Raw genomic sequence first — 21098 nt, 5'->3', positions numbered from 1 at the left:
TAAATGCTCTGAACTTAGTATGCATTCAGTAAATTTTAATGATCATTTATTTTTGAAGTGCTGGCCGTCATAAGGATCCAAACTAACAAAGAATTACACTGTACAAATTGATGTACTTTTAGAACGTTCAAGTATCTACCTTGGGCTTCAGTAAAACTACCCTGCTATGGATTCAGCTGGTGAACTATGGTCCTTCACTTATTTGTCAAAAAATTAAAAGGTGGGCCTCCCTGTTGGCACAGGTGGTTGAGCGCAGCACTGTGAATCTGTCCACAGCCTCTGAAGCACAGGTTTGATCCCAACTGGCCGGGAAGATAACCACATGGCGTGGCACACCTCTCCTGTCTCATCCACTGCTCCCCTCAGCAGTGTATTTCAGTGAGTCTGCCTATTCTGTTCTCTGCTCTGTCTCTGGTGAATCCTCTTACCCTTCCATACATCTGGCCTGTACCCTGGTTCTTATATAAATATAAATCTTTAAACAAAAATGCTTTAAAAAAAAGGTATCCATAATGTTACAGGCTTTATGGGATGAAGACAGAGATGACTATGGATGTCTTGTCATCATGGAGTTCACAGTCTTGAGAACCCACACTGGTAGCTCCAAGCCATCCATACTTATGACTCACTGTTTTGAACTTAGATAGTGACTTTCTTATTTGAAGTGATAAAAATTTTGAGGGTAGTGTTGAAAATTGCATCATTAGATGCAGAAGTTGAGATGTTATTAATGCTTTTGGGATATGTAACAAAATTCAGTGAAAGTGTTCTCACCACATTGTCACTCACATTGTTGTTATAACAGACAGCTGTGAAGAGAATACACAGTGCTTCCAGTTCATAAAAATGTTTGCATACAGCAGAAAAAGGAACTATAAATTACCTTTTTACTCCCACATACTCACAAAAATTCTCCATCACCCCTGCACTTTGTCTCTCCTATGCTTAAGCACTATCTCAATAGCAGGGGCTGTATTATCAATGGACTTTAACTATTTCCAATTTAGGTTCAGGAAATTTCAGAAGAGTCCTTTAAGAGTAGCAGTTTAGTTCCAAAATCTCTTAAGATTGACAGTTTTCTCTCATGCAGCTGAGATTCTAGAGATAGTATAAGGGTTTGGAAAGAAAATTTAATATTTCATGTAATTATTTCCTTTTCTGCATGTTTGAATAATTTTCCCAAGCCCACACAGATGGTTTGTTGCAAAGCCAGAACTGGAACCTCAATCCCATTCCTATTTCAACCTTTGCCATATCAGCTTGTTTTCTAATTGGATGTAATGGTCATTTACTATTGCCAAGGATAGATTCTAAACTAGTGATTTAATCCATGGTTAATGAGGCATTAAGTGTCTACAGCTGATAACAAATAGCATGCAAAATATTTGAAAACTGAATTTATCATCATTTGACATTACTTTAATCAGATTATATACCACCTTTGTTTACATATTTCATCATGCTTATCTCTCTGTTTAAGGTTTCTACTCATTGAATTATCATACAGACAAATTACAAATATTAATGAAATTATAACCTTGAATTTGGGGTTAATGTAGCCAAAAATTATTGGGAAAATAATGAAAGATTTATTAAATGATGCTAAATCATTTCATTCTATGCAGTGTTTCCCCAAAACAAAAGAAACAGTCACATTGCAACATTGCAAAAGTAGTGATCACAAAATAATATGACAACTCCTTAATAAACCAGGCTAGACTGCTTATTAATTTTTTTTCTTTTAGTTCAGGATACAAAAACTTCTAAATATTTGTTTATTAACAATTTGTCCATTGATATAAAATGATATACATAGCTTTTAATTTTTTAAATTAAATTTCTGCAATTAGATGTAGAAAATACTATTACACCATCAAAGAACATACTGCAAAATCTTGATGGAAATACAGAAGTATTTATGGGCCTTATTATATTTCTCATTTTGAAATAAACATCAAAAGACATCTGAATGAAATAAACAGGGACATCTTTCTGTTTATTTTAAGCATTTTCCAATGCATTTTCTAGAGTGTCAGATTGGAAGTTCAGTGCCAATTAGATTCTTTTTTTTTTTTAAATGTTTTTTTTTATATATTTTTTTAAGATTAATTTTTATTTATTTATTTATTTATACAAGCACTGGGTACAGTCAGAAGCGCGGGAGGGTGAGAGAATTCACCAGAGCCAGAGCGGGGAGCAGAGCAGGCAGAAGGACCGAAGTACACTGCTGAGGGGAGCAGCGGGCGGCAGGAGAGGTCTGCGCGCCATGCGGGACCCTCCTCCGATGGCCGGGGAGCAGCCGGGGATCGAACCGGCGCCGCAGAGGCCGCGGGCAGCTTCACAACCCAGCGCTCAACCGCTGCGCCAGCAGGGAGGCCCGCCAATTAGATTCTTGCCTTTGTAAATATTTTTGCATTCTATCAGGAAGCTAATACAGTTTTCTCTTCATTATTGAAGTTCAGAAGTCTAATAAAAATATTCAAGTGTGATTCTTCTTTCACTATTATGGACTTGATTCTTGCTCAATTTTATTTGGTGTGAAGACTTAAGTTTAACCTACGGAAATACTTTTTTCATGTGGTAAATGTTTCTCTGCCAATCAATTCAATTATACTTGTATTATATGTATTGGGATTTTGTGTCCAAATCCCATGTTTCTTATATTTACTAAGATTTTTCTAACTTCTTATTTTTGAATTTATGATATGGAATAATTCCTTGATTTCTGGTTTTTGTTTTTTGGGTTTTTTTGGTGGCTAGTCTGCTCTTTTTACTTTTCCTATTAAGTTTCATTGTTTTGTTGTTTTATTACTCCTTTAAAACTAGAGTCACCCTCCAAAGTGTAATAATTAAAGACATGTGGACTCAGTTCCTTTTGAGCCTTGGCTTCTCATATTAATAGTTATTAACCTTGGGCAAAGTGTATTAACTATGCCTCAAGTTCCTCATCCCACACAAATAATAAAAGCACATTTTTTTATAGGCTCATAGTGAGGGTTGAAAAACATTAAATATGTAAATATCAGCAAACAATGCATGGAATATAGCAAAATTGCCCGGTTGCTCCTTCTATATAACATAGTGCTATTTCACAGGGTGAAAAGAAGAAACAATAGTTCTCAAATGTCAAAGAGAACATTAATTAGAATTTTCAGTAGTTCTGGTTGCCTGTGATATCTGTGTTTTATCTGTTGTATTGGAAATAATTGTTCTGATTCCTAACTTTTCCTTTATTCACCCCAATGCCTAGTCATACCTTATTATCTGTTCATATGTAGCTGTGCAGGATCAGAGGGCCTGTACTTGTGACTGGCACAGACTTCTATGCTTAGGTCAACATTTAATGTCATGAACTTCACTGTTCAGAGACTAGTAAGCAGAAACGCTGATTTTCTTCTAGGTACATGTACTGAGAATGAACCTGACAAATTTATTACAAAGAGAAAAAGTAAGAATAAGGGTGCCAAGCAAAGTTCCAACTGTGATTAGGATGCTGATGACACTAATTGGAGGAAGCACATGGCACACAATTTGTTCAACACCTCTCTGCAGAGTTCTGACAAAATCTAGAATTTCTATTATGTGATTCCCACAGATACCGCCACTCTTCCAAATGAAGTTTAAATAATGTTATAATTTTCCACACTTCAGGTAATGTCAGTTTTCTGTTGGAGAGAGTTTACTTGCCTCTCAAGTAAACTCAAGTAAACCTTCCTTACTTTGCTTATATTGGGCATTTAAAAATAAAAGCCCCTGACAGCTTCTCAGTAAACCCAATAAATTCACTTCATTTTTAAAAAATAAATTATGGAAAGTATCAGTTTTATTATAATGTTATTCTTCTCTGTTTCACAGAATTATAGAGATTTTCTTTTACTCATTTGGTGCATCTGTAATCAGGTCCTTGGGGTTAGAGTGTACAGGCAAAGAAAGGAATATAGGTTGTTTTAATTCCCCAACCTAAAACTGGAAACCCTTCTTTCAGTGTTAAAATAAGTTTTTTTTTTTTTTTTTTTTCCCTTTGGCAATTGGGTTATCTGAGAAACAGAATCTGCAAAATAATTTCAAGTTACTTATTTAGCAAAAATGATACAGAGTAAATAGCTATCAACATGATTAAAATTATTAGAAATATGAATTTGAGAGTGGCGTTATTTTCTTCTTCCAACCTCTTAAGCATTTAATTAGTACGATTTACTTATAGTTCATCTCTAAAATTCCTAGGCTTCTGGTCAAGAGTAGTGAAGTGGACAACTCCAAAGAGAAAACCTAAATGATTTTTATTGCACACAGATCTATTCTATGATTATTTGGTTCCAGTTTGCCTTCCAATTATATTATCTTTAGGCCAATATGAAAGTCCTTGTGCTATAATCCAGAATATCCTGATAACATCTGGAGAACAGAAAGGCTAAGCTAGCCAAGGACTTGAATATACAAACACAAAGGTCATGAAATGACCAAAGGAGCCAAAGACAGTGAAATATTTTGGAGTTATGGTTTAAGTAAAGCCACTCATGTCAATATCATTGGTAGAAAGCACTTGTTAAAATGGATTTTTTTTACTATTAGCATTAATAATGACAATTTATACATGTTGGAATTATCACCTTATACAAACACACACAAATTACAATTTAATATATCTTATTATTTTCAGCTTGTGAAATGGAATAAAAAAAAAAAGCAATGACAGAGAAAAAGGTTAGTCTGACTTGTTCAGGTGTGGGCAGGTTGTCAAAACCTCAGCTGTGATAGGGAAAGGGAAAGTATTCAGCTTTATGCAACGAAGAAGCTCTATAGTCTCCCCCTGAGTGAGGTCGAATGCTGGGAACCCCAATCTACTTGCTGAAATAAATAGCCAGGTGTTATGCCAGTTATGTACCTTAATCATTAATTATGACTGTGGCAGCAGGAGAGAGAGAAAAAATACTAGGACTCATGAGCTGAGGTGATAAAGGGAAAACATCAATCATGCATGACAGGAAAGCCAAAGATATACTCTTTCTGCCAGGCACTCTTTCATTTGTGACTCTGCAGATTTTCTCTCACAGATTTCAAACTTCCATTTCTAATAGACTGAATTATTTTTGCTACCAACCAACCTATGGTCACAGAACTCAGATGGATGAAAAAAACACATTTGTTAACAATGCTCATATTTACAAGGTAGTAGCACTAGGCCCTAAATTATAGGCAATTTTCACAAAAAAAAAAATGGTCATCCAAAAGATATAATTTTTTTTCAAAAAAAGTTAAACTATAAAAAAAGTGGGTTTAGGAGTTAACAGTTTATAGTCAGAGGGGAAACAAAGATAGGTGGCACACTTTTCCATTATGTGACAGTAAGTGTATTCCATAGGTAATCCTAAGAAGGTGGGCAGAGCAGATGTCTCCAAGTATCATGCTCAATGGAATCTAATAGAAAAATCCAGAAATAAACACACAGATTTATGGTAAACTAATATTTGACAAAGGGACAAAGAATATGCACTGGAACAAAGAAAGTTTGTTCAATAAATGGTGCTGGGAAAACTGGGTCGCTACATGCAAAAGAATGAAGCTAGACTACTACCTCACACCATGCATAAAACCAACTCAAAATGGATTGAAGAACTAGACACAAGACCTGAAACCATAAAATACATAGAAGAAAATACAGGCGAAACACTACATGACATGCACCTCAAAGACATCTTTACAGACACATCACCCAAAGTAGTGATAATGAAGGCAAAGATAAACAGTTGGGACTACATCAAATTAAAGAGCTTCTGCACAGCAAAAGAGACATTAATCAAAACAAAGAGAAACTCCACCAACTCGGAGAAAATTTTTGCACACAATACTAACGATAAAGGACTGATCTCAAAAATCTACAAATAGCTGATGAGACTCAACAAAAAAAAAAGAAAATAATCCAGTCAAAAAATGGGCAGAAGAGCTAAAAAGAAACTTCTCTGAAGAAGAAATGCAAATGGTCAACAGGCATATGAAAAAATGTTCAACATCATTTGTAATCAAGGAAATGCAAATCAAAACTACAATGAGATCTCACACCATTGAGAATGGCACACATTAAAAAAACTAGCAACAACAAATGTTGGCGAGGTTATGGAGAAAAAGGAACTCTCCTGCACTGCTGGTGGGAATGCAAACTGGTCCAACCACTATGGAGAGCTATGTGGAGATTCCTCAACCTACTAAAGATAGAGCTTCCATATGATCCAGCAATTCCACTCCTAGGTATTTTACCCAGAGGACACAGAATCATTAATTCAAAAGGGCACCTGCACCCCTATGTTTATAGCAGCACTATTTACAATAGCTAAGCTATGGAAGCAACCCAAATGCCCAAAAATAGATGACTGGATCAAGAAGATGTGGTACATATACACCATGGACTATTACTCAGCATTCACAAAAGATAAACACATGCAATTTGCAGCAACATGGACGGCGCTGGAAGGGATCATGCTCAGCGAAATAAGCCAAAAAGAAAAAGAAAAATACCGGATGGTCTCACTCATAAAAGGAATTTAGAAAACCTAAATAAGAGACCAGGAAAAAGACTGATCAATATAAAGTAAAAATCAAAATCAACAAGCAACTATAAACCAGAGACACACTATGGGGGGGGGGCAGGGAAAGGAAGGACTAGAGTCAAAATAAGGGGGGGTGCAATTTTATGGGGAATATGACCAAAATGAAAATGCATACATTGTGCAAAGATGAAAAAAGATGTAAGAATTATATAAAATAAAATATTTAAATAAAAAAAATCAAAAAAAAAAAAGTATGAGAAGCAGAAATCCAAACCCCATTCTTAAGATACTGAGTGATATAAATAGGACATTCACGAACACTGAGAATGAGAAGATGACATTATTTTGGTGGGGTGGAAGGAAACTGAACATCAGATTCTAATTTGCTAGGGAATCTTGGATAGATTTCTTTACTTCTCTAGTACTCTTACCTACCTATAACTGACTGGTTTTAGTCATACTATAAGTCTTGAACCTGAGATCCACTTATGAGCTTCATAAGAAACTCAAATTATACAGGAAAACACATTTCTTCACCAGATTTTTTAACAATAACTGAAAAGATACCTACTAAAAAAAAAGTAGTTTGTGCGCAATGAGAAATCATTATTTAAAATATCCAATCTGCCCTGAGTCAAAACTTTAAGAACCAGACCTAGATTTCTAAAGGAAATCTAGATATCCTTACCTCCATTCTCCCCAAGCTTCTCCTACTCAAGTCATACAATCTATCCTGTCTTTGCCCTCAGAACAAGATAAAGGGCCATCTTCCTTAAAAAGGAAGACTGTATATAATAATGATGAGAACAAAATATGTTTCCCCCAGTCACTTGTGATTACTTATGATCCCTGAACAGTAAGGGCAAAGAGGAGGGAAGCCTGCGGAGAACCATCACAGAGCACAACACCTGCTGCCTGACCTACTGGACTCCCCTCCTCTGTGCCTCTCTGTTCACATGATTATCTAAACTCAGAATGTCTTTTTTTTTTAAGATTTATTTTTTCATTGATAAAAATATTTTATTTTTCATTTTTTTTATTATATATATATTTTTACATCATTTTTCATTTTTGCACAATGTATGCATTTTCATCTTGGTTATAGTGCCCATACAATTCCCACCCCCCTTGTTTTGGATCTTACTCCTTCCTCCCCTCCTTCCCACAGTGTGTCTCTGGTTTATAGTTGCTAGTTGATTTTGATTTTTACTTTATAATAATTAGTCTTTTTCCTGGTCCCTTCTTTAGGTTTTCTAAATTCCTGCTATGAGAGAGACCATGTGGTATTTTTCTTTTTCTTTCTGGCTTATTTCACTTAGCATGGTCCCTTCCAGCTCCATCCATGTGGAGCTTCCAAATGATCCAGCAATTCCACTCCTATGTATTTACACAAAGGACACAGAAACATTAATTCAAAAGGGCACCTGCACCTTATGTTTATAGAAGCACTATTTATAATAGTAAGCTATGGAAACAATTCAAATGCCCAAAAATAGATGACTGGATCAAGAAGATGTGGTAGATATACACAATGGAATATCACTCAGCAATCAAAAAAGATAAACTCACGCAATTTAAAGATTTAGTTTTATACAAAAACTGGGGTACAGGCCAGAGGCACAGGACGGGGAGAGCTTTCACCAGAGACAGAGCGGGGAACAGAACAAGCAGACGGACCAAAATACACTGCTGAGGGTAGGAGTGGGCGAGACAGGAGAGGTCTGCTGAACCATGTGGGTATCTCCCAGGCTGGCTGGGAATTGAACCTGCACTGCAGAGGCTGTGGACAGCTTCTCAGTGCTGTGCTCAACCCGCTATGCCACCAGGGAGGCCCCAAACTCAAAATATCTTTATCAGCTTTTCACTATGTCATATTTGCAGCCTAATTCAAGATGCCTCATTGCATTCAAAACTGATAGGCACTCTAAGCACATCTATTGACTACTTACCATGTCCAGGAAAGGATTAAAAAGGGAAAAAAATAAAATCCGCTGCCCTCCAGTTGCATTGAGTTTATCAGGTATTGTAAGTGTGGTGTGCTAAGAACCACAACTGGGTCTTCAGAGAAGGCAATACATAAGAGCCCTCAAAAGTTAAACTTGAGGGTCATATAGAGATTTTCAGTAGTGTTTTTGGTACTATGTCTTGAGTCATGAGTACCTGGTGATTTGCATGTAATACTAGAGAAGTTTTATAATCTCATTAGACTGTTATGGCTTATTACTTCCCTTATCACAACATGCTTATTTTAAAAGGTATTTCTTCTCAGACAACGCACTCATATTTAAGTGTACTCTAATTCAGCAAGGAAAAATGTGTTTGTGTAAATTTTGTGTGTTTGGTTTGAGATAAGCCAAGAATCAGGAAGAGTAGCACATGTAAACTGAATGATGAAAGGTATAAAACATGGCTATCAAAGAATATGGTAGAGAGGTTGAGGTGAGGTGAGAGATGGTTAGAGGAAGTTAAGCTTGGGGTGTAGTCATGAAGTTTCTTGGGTATCATCTTAAGGATACAGGATACAATATGGATACAGAGGCTATGTTTGCTTTATTGAAAAAAAAATAAATATTTATTTATTTATACAAGCACTTGGTACAGTCAGAAGCACGGGAGGGTGAGAGAATTCACCAGAGCCAGAGCAGGGAGCAGAACAGGCAGGCTGATGAAGTACACTGCTGAGGGGAGCAGCGGGCATGGCAGGAGAGGTCTGCCCGCCATGTGGCACCCTCGCCGATGGCCGGGGATAGAACCGGCGCTGCAGAGGCCGCGGGCACCTTCACAGCGAAGGCCCAATTTATTGAAAATTTTGAGAAAGAAGGCAATAAGATCTGTATTTTGTTAAAAAAAAAAAAAAAAAGATTACTCTGATAGCTTTGTTAAGGATATCTGGAAGGTAGCAGGATGAAGCTGGGTGTGCCAAGAGATTCAGCTAATATTCAGGCGAGAAATCATAAAGTCCTAGACTGAATCATTAACAGTTAGAAGTGCAAAGAATGGAACATACTGACAGATACCAAGAATTACTGGTAATGGGGGATGCTTGAGTGAAAGGAATCATGAATGATCTTGAGGATACTGCTTGGGCAATTTGGGAAAAATTAATTCATTACCTGAAAGATAAAATGCTGCTAATAATAATACAAGAGGAGAGGGAAAGAAAATGAGTTCGTCTTTGAATGTGTTCAATAATTCAAGGTATTTGCAGAAAGTTTAACTAAAGGTGTCTATAAGAAGTTGGAAATGGGAGTTTGTAGTTAGGAGGTGGGTCTGAATTGTGGAGAGAAAAATTGGTCCATCACTTCAATAAGTCTTGCGTGAGGAACTTTATTCTACTCTAATAGAATTTATTTTTCCATAATTATTGGTGCTTATATTTCCTTTAATTTCCCAAAAAGTTTTTAAAAACATAGCAAAACATACATTTTTTCACTTAAAAGTTCAATGAAAAAGTAAGCTAATGGGTAAATGATGTAGAACAATAATAATAAATATGGACAGATTCAGAAACAATATGCAAAACACTTGCTACTGCTTGTGTCACATTTTGACTATGGGTTCTCAAGTAGCAATGCAAAGGGGGAGATTACAAGTTACATATTTAATTCCCACAAAATAAAAACCAATTTTTCAAAGCATAATCATTTATGGTACCAGGAACTGAGGAAAATTTCTCCTCAGGGTGTTCATAAGACAACCACTGTAATATAGTAAGCAGTGTTCTTACTGATATCCCAAAAAAAGAAGAAAATGTGACTTATATACTATCAGAATGCATCAATGTAGGTTATTTTATTATAAAGAGGAATAGAATAACGGGAATTCAAAGGAAGAAAATCAAAAAGTGCAATTCACACCATGAGATGGAGAGAGATATATATAAATGGGCAGTTACATTTCCTTCAATTATGCATCTGTAACACCTTGAATATGTTTTATTTACCAAACTTGATTAGTAAGTCTTTATCTTCTCATTGTTTAATGACCATGAATTTGAGACATATACATTTGTCTCTTTAATAAGCAATGACCTTCTGAACTAAAATTAAAATCCACAGAAGTCACACTATTTTGACAATTCTTTTAAATCCTGTGGTTTGAAAAATACTTGGAATAGTCATTTATCAAACATTTTGAACAAATTAAATTTAACTATTGAATAAATAAGCTGAATGATATGATAGGGGTTAATGATAAAAAAATTGAGATACTCTTTCTGCTCTCTAAGCACTAGTAATCTAAATATAATAGAATTGATAGTCCTTTCAATAAATATGAATTGAGCACCTACTTTGGGACACTTTTCTAGAATTTGATGATACAAAAAAAGACCAAAACAGATAAAATGCAATCTTGCAGCCTATGTTTCACAGTACAACAATTACCTATGCGTGTGTACAAATACACATATACAACATAAAGGAAATGCATTACACATGTGTGCATATATATATACATGCATGTGTTTATATGTATGTGCAAGTCTTTGTGTATAAATATATTGGTACATATTTGAAGGAAATGAGAGGGCAAGTCATGTAGATATTCGGGAAAGATAAGTTCACTCAAATGGAAGAGCTAGTGCCAAGGTCCTGGCACATTGCAGTGAAAAAGAAGTGATTCTAGGGGGAGTCCTAAGAAATGATGTCAGAAATAGTGGAGTTCGAGAATGAAAGAGACTTAAAGGACCTTATAAGAACTTTGGTTTTTCCTTTGAGTGGTGTGGGGAACTACTGGAAAGTGTTTAGCTAAGAAATGACACACTTTGTCCTAGTGGGAAGTATAATAATTGTTATATAGTTATCCAACATGATGTAAGCAGAAAAAAGAGTCTTGGGAAATTGAGTCATAAAGAATGCTTGGAAATTATCCAGACAGGGTGGAAATAAAAACAGTACCAAGCAAACAGACATGTGGCCTGAACAAAGGAACTAAAGTGAGAAAAAGCCTGTTGTGCAATGAAATACAAACAATTTAATCAGGCTACAAGACAAAGGATTAGGCAGAGGAAATGATGAAAAAGGATGCAAAGACGATAAAAGAACATTGAAAGGTTCTTATTTATAGTCCTAATCTTTGCAAATATATTTGATGCTGGGGACAGGGATCACATGTAGCCTTAGATGCAATGTAAATTTTGCATGTGACACACAAAGTTGATCTTCAGTGTGTACATAAACTTTGTACAACTTCTTTGATGAAACCATCAAAAAAGTCTGTACCATGGCTGAAAAAAGCATTTGAATGTGTATTTATTGGCAGATGTGCCATTTGCCATACGTTAGGTTTGAAAAATAACATGAGATTACATTTTAGAAGAAATCACACATTTGTACATTATATAAGAGAAAAATAGTTTTTGTGTTTCTGAGGCTTTGGGGACAAAGTCATGTTGCCATGACTCATTTTGCCATTCAAATGGAAAGCTGCCATTAGAGAGCTCTACTTCACCTCACTTGGATCTTAGTTTGGCAGCTCAAAATTCCAACAACATCATGGAATAGGTCTGGGGATATAAATTGGAAGCTGACATACTATTCCATAAAGGGATACATGTTCTAGAATATGAAATTTAACACAACTTTACTGACCCTTATATAATTCAGCCTGGAGTACATAGTCTGAAAATGAACTTAACTGGCAAACCATATTCAAAACAAAACAAAACAATGTTAATGCACCGGCCTAAACAAAGTGCTTGGTTACTGCATCCTCCTCAGTCACCTCAGGCTTTTGTACTCTGAGGACTTTTACCATTTTCAGCTGCTAAAAGATTCAATAAGGACACAATGCAATGTACCTTTTATTTAGCCAAGCAACCAAACATTCCAAATAAGATTGAATGCTTGCCAATAGTTGGTGGAAGAAGCTTAGGGATTTCTTAAAATATTTCTACCTTTCATTCTCCACTCAGACAATTATAACCTAAAAGTGTTTTGTTTTTTTTTTTTCCCTTTACATGTATACAAGGTGTCTTTTTTTCTTTTTTGGTTTTATTTCCCCCAAAGAAGGCTTTTTAGAGCTGCTCATTTTTTTAAATATATTTTTATTTATTTATTTATTTACTTATTTATTTGTTTGTTTGTTTGTTTGTTTGTTTGTTTATACAAGCACTGGTACAGTCAGAAGTGCAGGAGGGTGAGAGAATTCACCAGAGCCAGAGCGGGGAGCAGAGCAGGCAGAAGGACCGAAGTACACTGCTGAGGGGACCAGTGGGCGGCAGGAGAGGTCTGCGCTCCATGTGGGACCCTCCTCCAGTGGCCGGGGAGCAGCTGGGGATCGAACCCGTAGCTTTGCAACCCAGCGCTCAACCGCTGCACCACCGGGGAGGCCCTAGAGCTGCTCATTTTTAATGAAAATTTATTGATAGGTATTTGATAGCCAAAAGGAATGTGTTTAGATCACAGGCAAATGGTAATTTTCTCCACAGTAACATAGCCACAGGCTAATGTGAGGTCACTGCATTTAGCAAACTGTAGGAATATTGGACCCTGATTGTTAGTACCATTGGCATGAACCCAATCTCTGGGTGAATTGAGAGGAAGCTGATCCTCAGATTTAGAGCATGTCAGCTCTTCAGCTTTGATACATATTCTTCAGAATTATATATTTGTCCATTTATAGTAAGAGATTATATGAAACATGTGAAATCTAAGAAGTGTTGTCTCACTCCCTTTGGAGGGAGAGCTTTGGAATTGCCCCTGGACTCTATTGATAATAGTATTTCCATATCTCTTCCCAAACTAATTGTCCTTTTCATATGGGGTAATACAATGCATGCATATAAAAACTGAATGTAAGAATTAAGAGAAAAATGAACAAATGTTATTATGGAAGACATACAGAGGCTAGATCCTCAAATTTGAGTTTCTGCATGGAGAGGAGACTGGAAAAGAGGCAAAAGAAGTAGAAGAATCAATCCAATACTTCCTGCATACAAACAACGAATCAAGTTGAGTAATTATTTTATGAGGAATTTTTTTCACTACATCATTGAATTTTACTGTCTATCAATACCAGTGGAATCCTCATTCTGTAGCATCTGAATAGTATATTCTTTAAAATAATGAAAGAAAGAGGTAAATAACTTTTCAGGCAAGGTAGAGAAAAACATTATAAAATAATAGACTAAAATGTGAAGCAAAAGATTTAAATCAAGTGTCAACACTCATTTGCTCTATTACTTCAATTTTTGTGTTTCAATTTTCTCTTCTGAAAGATGGAGGCCATAACAACACCAGTCTGTCTTGTTTCAGAGGGTCGTGAAGCAAATGAAATAAAAATATCAACAATCTCCAACTCCTAATGGACATTTAATTTTAAATATGATATGTTATTCTAAATATCAGTGCACTGGGAAATTTATTTAACTCCTATGAGCCTCCATATATTCATCTATCAAATATAGTTCTTATCTTGGCCTTTCTACTTCTAATGCAATCTCATAAAAAACAAAAAAGGTATTATCAGCATGCTCTTTGAAGTGTAAGGTGTTATCAAACATAAAATTTCAAACCCTATTCAAACAACGAAGCAAAGGAAAAGATTATGATTGACTAGAAATGGCAAAACCTTAAACCCATTCAATCATCTTAGGAAACAAAGCTAGTATATATGAAAAACCTGCTGATATTAAAAAATTCACCTAAAGAAAAGTAGATTAGGAGAAAGTTTCATTCTCAAAATTCTGGAACATTAACTACCAATACTATTACAAGTGGCTAAGGAACAGTAAATTAAACTTTGTAACACTTCCCCAAAGGAAGTGGAAATACACAGTCATTACTTAGAGTTTAAATTGGATTGGGAACAGTAGGCCGGCAAGCATTACTGAGAAGCAATGCTTCAGTGGTAGTGAAGTCAACCAAATGACACTGCAGATCTTTTCCATATTTAATGTTTGACAGGCAAAAATACTTGCATTAATGCAGTAATGTGCTATGGACATCCTCACCATGGGAATGCTCAATCAAAGCTTTAATACTATTTAATAAGCATCACACTATGAGAGCATATTTTCCCTTTTAAATTCAACTGGTTCAAGTCTGAGGGAATCACTAAATTGTAGCACTTGGAAGAATCTTGCATGATATAAAAAAAAGAATTTATATTTGTAAACATAAAAAGCAATTTATATTTCAAGTTGGTTTGAAGAAAGAAAGGAAATGTGAGATAGGCACGGGAATTTAGGAGAGTCCAAAGACAATGATAATCAGACAAAAACCCTTACTACAGAGTAAAGGTAGATAACCAGAGAAAATAATCAACATTTTGAAATAAAGAACCACAGAAACTAATACATACATAGAGATCTGATATACACAAAAAAGAAAAATGGAACTTTGGCCAATAGTAAGTTTAATTCGGGAGACCGGAGTTATGAGATATGACTCCTAAAAACAGCTGTGTTAATGGACTAGCCACACACTTGCAGTCAAATAAACTGATATTTCTATGGTTTTGTCCTAATTTGACATTTCTAAACTCATGATTCTCTAGTGTGTGGAGATTAGAGAGGGTGCTAATAAATATCCAACAATGCATATGGTATTCCAAACAAAAAAAGCCGAACACAGTAAGGTTAACAAACTATTCTAAATTAAGATTACCCAAAGAGTATATTATGGGGCAAATAATGACCCAGTCTTTTCAGCATGAAAGTAATGTAAAAAAGTTAACATTTTATCAGTATTATTATTGCTAAGCTTCTTTTCCACCCGAATTTTGTTTTAATTATAGAACTTTTGGCAGAAAAATAAGATTAATTTTGATAGTAGGCTTAGTGCTTTCATTTGCATCAGCCATTTTTCCAATTAATTAACATTTAGTGGCTTTCTTATAATGAAAGCCAGAAAATGAACTATCTCCTTTAACTTTTCAGGAGAAGATATAAAACTCAATGAGATTATTAAATTCTTTTCTGATAAAGAACTTGTAGGACATAAATTTAGGTTTTTCTCCCTCAGGGATATTATTTATAAACATTTCTTGGAAGTGTAAAATAAAATTAAAAACACATATGCACAATTCTGGAAGCTAGTTGTGCTATTCACCGCTAAAACTAGAATGCTAGCACTGGAGAATTTCTTCTTGAATGTGTCAATCGAGATGAGGTAGCTAAGAGCCAAGGCCACATATTGAATCATACGTAAATCCTAGTTGTTGGATGCCCAGTTTCTAAATTATTTCTGTTCATCATAAACATAAAAAGCCTACATGAGTATGCAAGAATTTAAGTTTAATTCCCTAAAACTTAGAATGTGATTATATGAACAATATCAGAATCAGAACATACTATTACAAAGCATTTCCTCGCATCTTAAAACTGAAGTTTATCTGATCTGTCACATAGAATTAGAAAGAAAAGTGGACAGTATTTTATTAGTCATTATGTAGAAGTGAACATCTTGTGAGAAGTCTAAAGGTTTAGTTTATAATCTTTGTTGGCATTTATAAAAAAAAAAAGTGAAGAAAGCAATAACCTAGATGTAGTTCATAGATTTTCTATCATGGCTAATAGTTCATGTTTTGCAAACTGTTAGTTTGAATTATTGCATTTGCTACTATAAAAATGGGAAGTTTCAAAAAGAAAATGAGTAAAATGAAATATGCAGAGGGAAAACAGAGAGAGCCAGAATGAGGCATTTAGAATTATGTGTTATTTTTTTGTAAATTGCCACTGTAAACAAGACCAAAAAAACAAAAACAGATAAAAAAACATTTGTATACATCCACAGGTTTCTCTTTTGAACAAAATTAAAACTCATTGATTTCTTCATTCATTTAACTATAAATAGTAGGGATTGGATGGAGAGATGTACAAAATCCCCCCAGTTCTAGATATTTATGGTTTTATGAAACTTTTAGCTAGCTCAAAGTCTTTTGATCTACTTAGGGATATAAAAGCACTCTATAATTTCCATGAAATTTCCATTTCTTTATTTCTGTAAGAGCAATTTATATGTTATGTCAGAGAAACTAACTCAAACACATTCAACTACAGCAAAACTAACTCAAGCTAGTTGAATCCAATAAACTCATTTACTAGCCTGTTTTCTACTCTCAATCACCATTTAGATCTTGTCCTCAGGAATTCAAACAGCATCCTCAATATGTGGTTTCTCTCTCCCTCTCTCAACTCTGTTTGATGCTTTGTTGGTTTAATCTTAAAAGCATACAAAGTTATTCCCTACTGTTTTAAGAAAAATTTCAAGTTCCAGTGGAAAAAAAAAATGAGACTGTCTTTCTCCTTTTACTGTCCTTAGCAAGAGCATCTGACCAAGTATTCTTATCATTTTATAGTTGCTTTTATCTGATGGGGTTTAAATGAACTTTTGTAATAATGATCACAGTTTTGTAATACCTGTTACAGTTGCAGCAAACAAGTGAAAATTTAAAGATGTGATAGAAATTGGATCATATTAAAATAATGTGGTCAGTGATGTATTAAAGTTTTTGACATGTCATTGCTATTGAATTTTACCTTATATTTGATTTGGACTCCAGCAATTTTCTAAATTGTAAATAATAAGTGGAGTCAACCAAATAAGATAGTAACTGCTAGGATCAAAATATAATGTGGAGACAAATAAAGGAGAATGTAGCAAGGTTATATGTGACAGAGAAAAATAGAGAATACAAGTACCTTGATGTACCTGGGTTTCACAGGATCACATTTGTGACCAGCCCCACAAATACAATAAAAGAAGATATAGAGAAGTCAATATCCTATTCATATACATATTTTAACTACCATTTTAAAACATTGGGAAAATAAACATAGGGGAATTGGATAGCAGAGGATGAAAAGATACATAAATATTATACCCATGAAAGATTTTAAAAAGGAAAGTACACAAAAAAGACTTCAAGCTTTACAAACCATCCTTCCAAGACAAGGAGTATGTGCTGTGAACACATACATATGTGTGTGGTGGTGTATGTGAACATTCATATGTTAAATGCGACTCGAAGGACTCATTTATGGTGACTCGACATAGGTCACAGGTGTTAGGTTACAGTCTAGCAAAACCCTTTTTGTCAATATTGAGTTTTGAATTTCTTATAATTTTCATGGATCACAAAATGTATTCATTTCCACACTTTTGTAGCCATTTAAAACAATATAAAAACAATTCTTAGGTTGCAAGACTTATAAAAGTAGGTGGATTGGAATTTATGGGTGATAATCTGCTTTGGCTATATAACAATAGTGTATCATAATCCACATCTGTGAGTTCCAAAGGATCACAAAGAGTCAGGACACAGTAGCAGCTAATAACAATAAAGAAAGAATAAGTTCTTACACTGCCAATGAGATAGAAATGGCTTTTAAATTTCATATTTCCTCTTGTGCTTCATTAGAAATTACTTTAAATTCCTTTCATAATTTATTTATTATTAATGTGCCCAGATTATTACAGTATGAGATTCCCTTATTAAAGTGATTTTATTTTAAACTGAGGCAAAGAAATACATTTGGCTACTTAATAACTATAAAATATGCAACCACTGAAAAATCTATGACACTTAAAGGACTTGACTATTTTGTTATCCCCAAATATTCTGATACATTTAAGAATGCCAGAAACAATTCAGGGGTATCTTTCCTTTCTAAAAATGGACATTAAATAGGTTGCTATGTGAAGCTGGACACTTGATCTGTTTTTCCCAAGAAGGAACTACAGACACATGGATGTTTTACGCCTGGCATGGTTATTGGAAAATAAAGTAAGACAGAAATCCTTTGGAATAAGGTATACTTGGGTTCTGCTGCTTAGAAGACATAGTTCCTTGGGTAAAATGGAGTCTTTGTTTTCCCTTTACTGAAAATTAGATCTTAGCCCTCTCACATCTAAATTGGAAACAGAAATTTCTACTTTCCAAGAGAAATGAGAGGTTTAAATAAAGTTAAATGACATGACAAAAATATGAATAATGTTCACATCACTATCACAATGTGTAGAATCTATTATTATTTCTCAAATAGCCTCTGTGGTGTACCTCGCAAAGGATACATTTGACCCAGCAACTTAGCAGGTAGCTGGGAGTAGCCATACATCTAAAATGAAAGTTGTAAAAACAGACACACAGACCAATGGAACCAAATAGAGAGCCCAGAAATAAAACCACAATTACATGGACAACTGATCTTGACAAAGGAGCAAAGAATATACAATGGAACATGGACAGTTTCTTCAATAAATGATGCTAGGAAAACTGGACCACCGCATGCAAAAAAATAAAAAATAAAACTAAACCACTAACTCTCACCGGGCACAAGAATCAACTCAAAATGGATAAGAGAACTGGACATAAGACCTGAAACCACAAAATATATAGAACAAAATATATGTAAAACACTACAAGATATACATTTCAAAAGCATATTTAAAGACACATCACCCAAAGCAAAGAAAGTCAAGGAAAAGATAAACACCTGGGATTACATCAAATTGAAAAGCTTCTGTACAGCAAGAGAGACATTAACCAAAACAAAGAGACAACCCACTGACTGGGAAAAAAAAATCTTCACACTCCATTCAACTGATAAGGGACTGATCACAAAGATATACAAAGAACTCACAGGACTCAACAAAAACAAAATAAACAATCCAGTCAAGAAACGGGCAGAAGAACTTAAGACATTTCTCCAAAGAGGAAATGCAAATGGCCAACAGGCATATGAAAAAATGTTCAACATCCCTTATCATCAGGGAAATGCAAATCAAAACCACTTTGAGATACCACCTTACACCAGTGAGAATGGCACATATCAAAAAAACAAGCAACAACAAATGTTGGTGAGGATGTGGTAGAAAAGGAACTCTCCAACATTGCTGGTAGGAGTGTAAACTGGTCCAACTACTGTGGAAAGCTGTGTGAAAATTCCTTAGTCTACTGAAAACGGAGCTACCATATGACCCAGCAATTCCACTCAGGATCTACCCAAAGGACACAAAAACATTGATTCAAAAGAACACCTGTACCCCTATGTTTATTGCAGCACTATGTACAATAGATAAAACCTGGAAACCTAAATACCCAAAAATAGATGACTGGATCAAGAAGATGTGGTATATATACACAATGGAATATTATTCAGCAATCAAGAAAGATAAACTCATGCCATGTGCAGGAACATGGATGGAGCTAGAAGAAATTATGCTCAGTGAAACAAGCCAGAAGGAAAAAGAAAAATATTGCATGGTTTCACTTACAGCATTGGGGAATATTGGGGAATCGAATAAGACATCAGTGTAAAAAAAATAATAACAGTACAAAGCACAACAAAGCAAAAACAGACAATTATAAATCAAAGATATCCTGCAGGGGAGGAGGAGGGAGAGGGAGCAAAGGGAGGGAGAGAGGAGCACAGGAGACTGAGGTGATGGTGCACGGGTGCATTGGGGAAGGAAACTCTATGGAGACTACACCTGAGGGTGTGGGGGAAAGAAAATATTGTTTAAAAATGAACAATGATGTAAATTTTTTTTAAAAATTAATTAAAAAAATAAATAATGGGCCTCCCTGGTGGCGCAGGCAGTTGAACACAGTGCAGTGAAGCTGTCCACAGCCTCTGCAGTGTAGGTTCCATCCCGGCCCGCCTGGGAGATACCCACATGTGTGACAGACCTCTCCTGTCTTGCCCGCTGCTCCCCTCACCAGTGTATTTCAGTCATTCTGTCTGTTCTATTACCCGCTCTGTCGCTGGTGAATCCTCCCACATATGTGGCCTGTGCCCCAGTTCTTGTATGCATGAATAAATAAATCTTTAAACAAACAAACAAACAAACAAACAAACAAATAAATAAAATGAAAGTCATTTCTAGAATTTGTTGCAAGGAAAGAAGTGATCCTGTCACAGACATATTAAAACACACAGATGTAAGAAGGCTAAATGTATTTTTTCAATATTACTGTTGGGTCACCTGATCTTAAAATTCAGATTATTTCTTAAAAACTGATGACTGGGCCTCCCCGATGGCGCAGCAGGTGAGCGCCTCACTGTGAGGCTGCCCACAGACTCTGCAGTGCGGGTTTGATTCCAGAGGGCAAGGGAGATTCCCACATGGTGCGGCAGACCTCTCCTGTCTTGCCTGCTGCTCCCCGCAGCAGTGTCTTCTGTCTGTCTGTTCTGTTCCCTGTTCCCCACTCTGTCTCTGGTGAATTCTCTCACCTTCCCACATCTCTGACTGTACCCCAGTTCTTGTATAAATAAATAAATCTTTAAAAAAATTTAAAATAATAAAAACTGATGACTAATTCAAATAATATAATAGGAGAGGTTGTTGATTCTCAACAGAATCATCACAGTGAGAATTCCAGGTTTGTTTGTTTTTTTTTTTGTCTAGTTAAAAAATGATGGAAATAGTTGCACACATTGAAAATAAGGTGAGAGGGAAATGAAAAGGAGACATTAAAAATGTTATTTTTTTCTAACTAGATTTATAGCATCCTTATTCCAAAGTAGAGCAGCAACATTGCCAGAATTCCAGATCATTAAGAAGTTGGGCTAGCATGACAACTAGTACATAAAATATGGCCACTTCT

General features: G+C 35.3%; 1 protein-coding gene across 2 annotated transcripts in view; it reads right to left on the bottom strand.

Moving 5' to 3' along the window:
• CTNNA3 (catenin alpha 3) overlaps positions 1-21098 on the bottom strand; it is a 1457807-nt gene that overhangs the window by 599224 nt on the left and 837485 nt on the right. The gene's annotated exons all lie outside the window — the stretch shown is intronic.

Source organism: Talpa occidentalis, unplaced genomic scaffold, assembly GCF_014898055.3.
Source record: "Talpa occidentalis isolate TD23 unplaced genomic scaffold, MPIMG_talOcc4v2.1 talOcc4.8, whole genome shotgun sequence".
NCBI classification, from domain to species: domain Eukaryota; kingdom Metazoa; phylum Chordata; class Mammalia; order Eulipotyphla; family Talpidae; genus Talpa; species Talpa occidentalis.
Note: the sequence above shows the minus strand (reverse complement) of the source record. Positions and strands in the feature narration are given on the sequence as shown.